This window comes from Tachyglossus aculeatus, chromosome 11 (assembly GCF_015852505.1).
Source record: "Tachyglossus aculeatus isolate mTacAcu1 chromosome 11, mTacAcu1.pri, whole genome shotgun sequence".
Taxonomy (NCBI): Eukaryota; Metazoa; Chordata; class Mammalia; order Monotremata; family Tachyglossidae; genus Tachyglossus; species Tachyglossus aculeatus.
In genome coordinates this window covers 50,485,091-50,494,623 of record NC_052076.1, presented here as the reverse complement: position 1 = coordinate 50,494,623, position 9,533 = coordinate 50,485,091, and positions in this window count along the sequence as shown.

Genomic DNA, 9,533 nt, shown 5'->3' with positions numbered 1-9,533 from the left:
TAACCTCAGAAGGACTTGAATCCAAGTTTGTAGTATAAAATATAAAACCATGCAAGCCTCTCTTGCTTAGAATAATATGAGATAAAGAATTGCTACTTCAATTTTCCAGTGGTTTCTCATGCTCTTAAAATAAAAATCAGGATCCCAAAGAGCAGGAAAGCGGAATGAGCCAAAGAAACTAACAAAAGCAAGAATAAAGAAGCAGAGAAGGAAAAATAAACAGTGAAATCCCCCTGAAAAGCTACATGTATCCCCGGATAAGACCTCTTCCTAAACTGAGAATGGTGTTGAATTGCTAGCTGATCCCTCTCTGGTTTAAATTGTAAAATAAAATACTGAATTCTCAACCAGGCTGTTCTCTGGGCAACTTGCGAGGGTCCCAGGAACATCTTGTTGCCTGACATGGAAAGCCAGGTTGGGAGAGAACTCAATCTGAATGTGTATAAGGGCTCACAGAAAACCCAGAGGCCCCGACGAATGAGAGAAAGCAGAGACAGTACCTTCCAGATACTAAGGGAGGACCTTGAGGGAAGTTGGCTACTTTAAGAGTGGAGCTATTCATTCAATTGTATTTATTGAGCACTTACTGTGTGCAGAGCACTGTACTAAGTGCTTGGGAGAGTACAACAATGCGTCGCCCTGACTTGCTTCCTTTGTTCTTCCCCCCTCCCAACCCCACAGTGCTTTATGTGGGGTACTGTTACCCCACATAAATAATAATACATAATATTATAATTATAATATAATAACAATATTATTAATAATAATAAATAATAAATAAATTACCTACCAGTAATTTATTTGTATTGATGTCGGTCTCCCCACCTCTAGACTTTATGCTCATTGTGGGCAGGGAACATGTCTGTTTATTGTACTTTCCCAAGAGCTTGGTACAGGGATCTCCACACAGTAAGCACTCGATAAATACGACTGAATGAATGAACAACAGGCACATTCCCTGCCCTCACTGAGCTTACCGTCCAGAGCAACTGGAGAATCCTGCTGCTGTTCTTAAAATAGGGTCTGGAGAACCTGATTCATAGGTCAGCAGTGGAAACCAGTGCACTCAGTGGATGTCGTGTTCTTAGGTTATCTTTCTTCACCTTTTAAATTTGTCCTTGTGCCCATCACCAGCCTGCCAGATGCCTCTTTTTATACTGTGAACTCCCTAGGAGCCAGAGACCACACCCTGAGTTCTCTCACCAGTGTTTAGTACAGTGTTAGTCTGCAGCAAAGTCTAGTAGAAGCAGCATGACTGAGTGGAAAGAGCATGGGACTCTGAGTCAGAGAACCTGGATTCTAATCCCGGCTCTGCCATTGCCTGCCCTTGTGACCTTGAGCAAGTCACTTAAACTCATCTCTGCCTCATTTTCCTCACCTATAAAATAAGGATATCTGTTCCTCCTCCTACTTAGGTTGTGAGCCCCATAAAGAACAGGGACTCCATCCAACCCGATTATCTTCTATCTAGCCTAATGCTCAGTACAGTCCTTGGCACATAGTATGCGCTTAAAAAAAATACAAGTATTATTAGCAGCAGTTGACAACAAATTCCACCGAGTGAATGAATGAATGAATGAATGAAATGCAAAGCACTGAGAGAAACAAAATAGATGAATGTGCACTGGGTTAGAGAGCTGTGTTGATGGCTGGGCAGCCAAAAAGACAAATATGTACAGCCTGGGAAACACCTTGTCTTTATGTATTTATTTTTTAAAATCTACTAGTCCGCCTTGTATCTTCCCATTTTTACCAGCCTATGCCACATCCTGCAGGGTCCTAGTAAACTTACACTTGGTAGCGGGAAGTTTCTGCACTCTGAAGTAGTGTAATATTACCATTATTATGGTACTTGTTAAGTGCTTACTATGTGCTGAATACTGTTCCAAGCGCGGGGGAAGATACAAGTTAATCAGCCTGGACACAGTCATACTATGTGTCATGTTTTTCCATTTTTATTAAAATTCTCAGTAGCCTGATTTTTTTCAGACACAACCTAATCAATTTCTAGCAGAAAGAACACAGAACCTCTGGAGGTCAGAAGGCCTGGGTTCTAAACCCAGCCCCATCATTTGCCTGCTGTGTGGTCTGGGGCAAGCCATTTACCTTCTCTGTGTCTCATTTTCCTCATCTGTAATACAGGGCTCAGATATCTGTTCTCTCTTCCCCTTAACCTGTGTCTAATCTTAGCATTTATCACAGTGATTGGCACTTAATAAGTGCTTAAAATTATTATTATCAATAGTAACAATAATAATTGTGTTATTATTATTCCCAACTAAGTAGGAACCTTTAAATTTGATACCCAGCATTTAGTAAAGAGGTAGGGCATCTTGCTCCCTTTTGAGAACAATGACCTCAATTTTAGCAGGTCTCATTAACGTGAACTGTGCAAAATCTGCCCCAGTACACTATTACAGAACACAAACAATACCCACAGCATAATCATGCCCAAATTGGCAAGTCTTTGGGATGGAGGGGTGTGGGGTGTGGGGGGAGGTTGATATCGCCTGCATGGCAGGCTAAAGAAAGCAAACTGGGGGGGGGTTGGGAGGAGGAAATGTCATGAATTTGGTTTCTGGGCCATTCCTCCTCCAAGCCCAAAGCCTTGCCCCCTCATAGAAAAAGGCAGCTTCTCTCTCTAAACATCTAATCTTCTCTGAAAAATCCCGCAAGACTAAGGATGCCATATTCAACGCAGAGCAGCTGAGAAAATGCTGCAGAAATGGTAATATATGCCCCTCATGAATGCCGAGCTCAGAATGAAGGGGAATTGGGTCTGTAATTGTATTGGTTCAACCAGCTGGCTGCATTGTTTTGTAGTTTTAGGGATGGATATTGCTCTAATTAGACACTCTCTAGGTTATGTGACTATGTTGTATTGAAAAGGTTTGAAAACGAACATGGTTATAAAGGAAACACTGCATGTTGCTGCATATCAGTGATATCTGGGCCATGGGCACCCTGAAGACACTGTACCAGCTTCACTGTATTTCTTCTCTGCTGGTTATCAAAACCACTCATCAGTTAAGGTCAGTGAGTTTCCATTTGTCTCCTGCAATGTTCAAGACAGAAGGGTGGGTACGGCTCTTACACACTAATACGGATCACACTTTAAGCGATGTACATAGCAAAATTTCCCAACACTGCTCTGCAGCAGACAGAAAATCATTTTACTAGGACTGTGCCGTCCCCTTCCCAACATATGCTTCCCTATATGTCCCACATTTATTTGGATTCCGTCCCCTGGGTTAATCTTAAATACTAATAAAATCATCACTGAATTAAAAAAAATAAACATTGTCCAAATGTTTATTTTAAATTAAGCATTATTGACAGAAACATTAAAACTGAAGGACCTCGCACTGTCAAGGGGAAGGAAATCTAGCACAAACACAGCTCCAGGTACAAGACTTCTGTCCTCCCAGGGATGGTATAAAAGTTTTTCCTTTTTTCTTTATTTTTTTCCCTTTTTTTAATAAAAATAAGCTGTCTTTCAAAAAAGTTGAATGCATTTTGTCATTTTTTTCCAGAAAGAAAAACAGGACAATAGGCAGTCTCTTCTCTGCAATTTTCATTTTCAGTCATTTCAGGAAAGCCCAACCAGTTTGATTAGTATTCTCCCAATCTGTCTAAACACAAAAGGCTTCAACTTTCAATGTTTCAATTCCATAGATATTCTCCACGAATGATCAATTAAGCAGGCTGTCCTTTCACCTATATTTTCGGGGCTTAAAAACAAATTTGCGGTGGGGTGGGGGGGGTTGGGGGGGCTGATGTTTTGTGAAGGGAGGTGTTGAATTGCTATTATAATGGGCAAAAGTTAAATGTCATCATGTTACAACTGCAAAAAACTGCCATTACGGGTAGCCTTTCCACATAACCAAAAGAAGCCAAGATTGACAACTTACAGATTTGAGTGCATTTTCTTCATTATCGGCAACACAAAGAGAAGGGGGGGGAAACCGTGGGACATAAGAAGCTTTATATATACAGGCATCTTGCTGGATGGGTAGGGACACGGACTAAGTAATTTATCCTGAAATATCTCCTTTTAAATGCAAAAAAAAAAAAATGAGGGCCTTTAAAAACAGATTTTACTGTCCCAGTGAGAGCATGACAGCAACAATTTACAATTTTCTTCCATCTCATTCTCTCATCCTCCCTCCCTCTGCCTCTCACTGTGTGTCTCTCTCCACTCACCATCCATCCTCCATTTCCTGATAACTTCTATTCACGCTAGTTCATGCCTAATATAAAATGGTGGTGTGCGGAGGAGTAAAAAAAAAAATAAGAAAGAAAAAGGAAAAAGAGACAATATGATTGGGAGGGCAGGAGAAAGAGAAAGATTGAGAGAGACAGAGAGAATGTCAAAGCTCAAGTCTGGCATTTGCCTATTTAAATTCAATCATGCAGCCCTAGCAGAGCTGAGAAATAGATGGTCTGCATTATGAATTTCTGATCAGACGACTGATAGGTTATGAGAGGGGACGTAATCCCATTGAGAAAGCCTTTTTCTCCAAGCAAGGGCAAGCAATAGCTGCCCTTCAGAGAGAGCTCTTTGCTTTGCCCTTTTTATAATTTTTTTCCCTTTCTTTTAAAAAAAAGTCCAAATAAGCATTTTTATGATGATAAATGTGTAATAATAATTCACAGTCCCCTGCATCTGAAACAGGGATGTGCCTTAGCAAATCAGACCCACGCTCCAAATAAACTGCAATTTTTTTTTCCTTTTTAAACCTAATTAGAATTCTCTCCCTTTCCCATCTCATTTTGAACCAACACTGGTGATCTAAAAAGAAAGTGAACAGAGTGAATATGTGCAATGAGACTTGTATTTTCAATACCCTGAAGCATTTTTTAACATCGTGTAGTTTGTCTTTTCTAGCATCATCTGTTTATATAAAAAGATACCAAAAATTTTTCTTCCACTAAAATGGATACTATTCTTATGCAATAGAGGTAAACCCCACCCTATTAACATCGAAGGCCTTTGTTATTTTCACACATATAGCATCATTCACTTTGCTTCGGATGTTAATTATAGTGATTTAATTACTATAGTTCTGGCTAAGCATTCCACTAACCAAGAAGGTTTCCAGGTTAATTGAAACCTATGTAATTTAGATAGGACAATACATACCCTGGCCAGGCCTTTGTGATGGCTTATTACTATTGTTCCGTTAAGTTGGAAGCCACAAATGCTGGTCTAGGGAATACATTCAAATCCAAATTGCGTCCTATGCCGAAAAATCACCTAGCACCAATTTCGTAGCTGAGCCATATGGCAATGCGGATTAGATTTGCACCGTCAAAAACAGGTGAACAAAATGGCCAGGTTGCCGGGCAAGGTTGAGGGGATTTGAAAACCGGCTAAAGAGAATGGGTCAAAAATACCTCAAAGTTTCACAAAAAGGCAAGGGAAACAGTTGAATGAGGATGCTCAGCCATAGTGTCTTGGATTTCACCCATGTTCTATCCTGAGGGACATTGTTGAAACAACAGCGGCACTAACCTGGCCGGCCAAGACCACCAGCCCCGGCCGCTGAAGCATGGAGCTGGCTAGGGATCGTCTCTATGTGGTACCGACTTGTACTTCCCAAGCGCTTAGTACAGTGCTCTGCACACAGTAAGCGCTCAATAAATACGATTAAATGAATGGAGCTGCCAGAGCTGTTCTTTCCTTGCCTCTGCTAGGAGGCATCCCTGCATATCATGGAAATCCACTGTAAAAGTGGGGAAACAAACAAAAAAAAAATCCAGAGAAAAAGGAAAGAAATGCATATATGCTTTACACAATGTTCACCTCGTGATGCCCGCCTGCCAACAAAGACTGGGAATTGCAAAAAGAAGGGCTCGGACATCACCTCCCACCTAGAATCCTCAAAGCCAACTGAGTTTCAGGGAGATTTTCATCTTTCTTCTTGAAATCTACATGTAGGTTTTCAAACTGTTCATTAGTAATCTGGAGATTAAAATTGTAAGTGTGCCTGCCTCCGTATCAATGAGATTCTGTCCGCTGAGATGGAATATTTTCATTTATACTGTGCATGCCTGTCAGTGTAACTGCAGTAGCCTTTACCCTCTAATCTGTAAAAGATCCATTAAGGATTTGGGGGCGATAATCTGAGAGTGCAAATTATTTACCTGATTTAGATTCATTACAGTCAGAAATGAAGTCCACAATTTGCCATTTTCCTAAAATGGGAAATTTGCCCTGAAAGAATATTATGGAAATCTTTCTGTCACAGATTATTGACTCTATACATGACTTTTACTATGCACATCTGCTTTTTGTGCAGGCTTATTACATACATATCCACAATTTCCAATTTTAAACTTCCATCTTTTCCTCTTGCCCCGTTAACATAATCTGTGTTACAGGAAAAACACATCAAACCTATGCATTACTTAGTTCGATCTCCCTGGTTTCTGATATATACATCAGAAACATTTTATATATATATATATATATACATATATATATATATATAAAATAAATATATAATAAAATATATTTTTTTTTCCTTGAAATTTTGTCCCTGAATGAAAGCTTCAATACCACAACAAATTCATTCTGGGGGAAGTGAGCAAGAATGAATTACAGGCAACAATGGAAATGGGGAGACTTCAAATATATGGGGGTCTTCTCGCACCCACCGATTTTCAGATCATTTAACAATGATAGACTCAGGATTCCCAGAGAACATTTTTCCCTCTCTCATTATCTATTGGCTACAGTGGCTTAATGCCATTGCACTACTCATAATGAGACTCGAAGAACTTGGAAGGAAAGCTGTGAATTTGCCCAAAAAGCTGAATTTTTAGAGCAATCAATCAATAATATTCATTGAGCAACTATACTTTGTGCAGGGCACTGTACTAAGTACGTGGGAGAGGACAACAGAGGTAAAAGACAAAATATCTACCTTTCAGGTAAAATGTACCTGGGAGACAGACACAAAACAGAGACAGAAATAAAAAGAGAATGATCTGGTAGCAGACAGACATGGAATTAGGGAAGGATGAGGCTGGAGGCAGGGAGACCAATGGCAAGACTGATACAGTAGTTTTGCCAGGGTATGACAAGTGCCTGGACCAGATGGTGTCCTTGTGGATAAAGGGGAAGGGGCAGATTCAGGAAATATAGTGGAAAAGAAAAATACTCCGGAGGTTTTCGTAACAGATTGAATATAGGAGTCAAAAGGTGTTGGTTTCAGAGCAAGAGAAATGTGCTGCTTTTCACAAGAGCTTACCTGGCAAACGCCATGAAAAAAATTATTAGAAGGCTAAAATGAAGATGAGAACTCAGATGTGGATACACATAGTATAGGAGATGCTGAGTTTTGCATGACATTAACTCTGTTTACCCCTAAAATGCGACTTCTTATTTCCAGGGGATTCGAAAATGATGGGATTCAGAGAAATCATCCAAGGCAAATAAAAGTCTCTTTCATTATTGTGGGGGCTAACATACTCACACTTTTAATCATTGCTGAAATCTGCTGGGAATAGTGAGAAAGATTCATGCACTATTTCAGTGAAGGAAATTCAGATGCAGAAGAGATGACTACGTTTCAGATGATTCTTCCCTACATCTCTCCACCTCAGGATGCTCATCCCAACTAACTCTTCTTTCTTAATAATCAATCATTGGGCAATCAATCTATGGTATTCACTGAGTACTTTGGGCAATCAATCTATGGTATTCACTGAGTGCTTACTTTAGGCAGAGCACTGCACTAAGCACTTGGGAAAGTGCAATACAACAGAGCTGATTGATGTGATCAATTGCCAACAAGGAGCTTACAGTCTATAAGGGGAGACAGACATTAAAATAAATCATGAATAGCGGTAGTATGTAAATATCCTTATACTCAACTAAGTTCTGTGGGACTAGGAGTATCAAGGTTCTTAAAGGGCACAACAGCCAAGCCCAGTGCACAGTTGATGTAGAGAGGAGGACAGACAGTGGAAATGAGGGGAAATGTTTTACAGGCAATAAACGTTCCGCACTATCAGAGATTTGGTAGTTTTATGGACCTGACTTAAGTTCACCACATTTGGGGGAGCTCCAAGTGAGACAAGAGACTGGGCCTCCAGAGGCTAGGGGTGAGGACCCTAAGGGAGTAGGAGGAAAGGGAGGAGGCAGAAAGGAAGGAGAAACGGGCAGAGACAGATGGAGAGAAAGATGTAGCAAGCTCTTAGTACAGTGCTCCGCACCCAGGAAGTGCTCAATAAATACAAATGAATGAATGAATAGGGAGAAAGATAAAAAAGAGAGACAAAGAAAATGTGAGAAAAGAAGGCACGCGCGAGCGCACGCACACACACACACACACACACACACACACACAGAGTAATGTTTATGAGGATGGCTCCTTCAGGGATGATAGTGGATACCTGCCCCATACCTGTCAGCTGACAACAGCCTGCAACTCCCCTCCTTCCACCATCCCACACCACGTATGGCCATTGTTGTCTTTCTACACTTTGGGCCCCTGGTATTCACTCCACCCTCCATCCCACAGCACTTTTGTACATATCCATAATCAATTTATTTATATTAATGTCTGTCTCCCCATTTGGAGTGTAAGCTTATTGTGGATAGTGATCTGCACTCAGTAATCGTATTTATTGAGCACTTACAGCATTCAGAGCACTGTGCTAAGTGCACGGGAGAGTACAACACAACAACATAACAGACATTACCTGCCCACGGTGAGCTTACAGTCGAAAGGGGGAGACAGACATTAATATAAATAAATACATTTTGAATATGTACATAAGTGCCGTGGGGCTGGGAGAGGGGATGAATAAAGGGAGCAAGTCAGGGAAATGCGGAAGGGAGGGGAAGAAAAGGAAAAGAGTGCTTAGTCAGGGAAAGCCTCTTGGAGGAGATGTGCCTTCAGTAAGGCTTTGAAAGAGGGGAGAGTAATCATCTGTCAGATATGAAGAGGGAGGGCGTTCCAAGCCCGAGGTAAGAAATGGTTGAGAAGTCGGGAGTGAGATAGAAGACATCGAGGTATGGTGAGTAGGATGGCATTAGAGCAGTGTGTGGACTTGGTTGTGGGAGGAGAGTGGTGAGGTGAGGTAGATTGAATGCTCTAAGGCCGATGGTAAGGTGTTTCTGATGCGCAAGTGGTCGGGCAACCACTGGAGGTTTTTGAGGAGTGGGGAAATATGGACCGTAGGCAGCAGAGGAAAGTAGGAACTGGAGTGGGAAGAGACAGGAGGAAGGGAGGAGAACAAGGAGGTTGATATAGTAATCAGGACAGGATAGGCTAAGCATTTGGATTAACATGGTAGCAGTGGGGATGAAGAAGAAAGGATGGATTTTAGCAATATTGTGATGAACAGACAGGACTCAGTGATGGATTGTACGTGCGGGTTGAATTAAAGAGAGGAGTTGTTTGATAATGCCAAGGTTATGGGCTTGTGAGATAGGAAGGATGGTGGTGCTATCTACAGTGAAGTAGCAGTTGAAGATGGTGGTCAGCCAGTAGGGCACTCAATAAAATACCATTAATTCA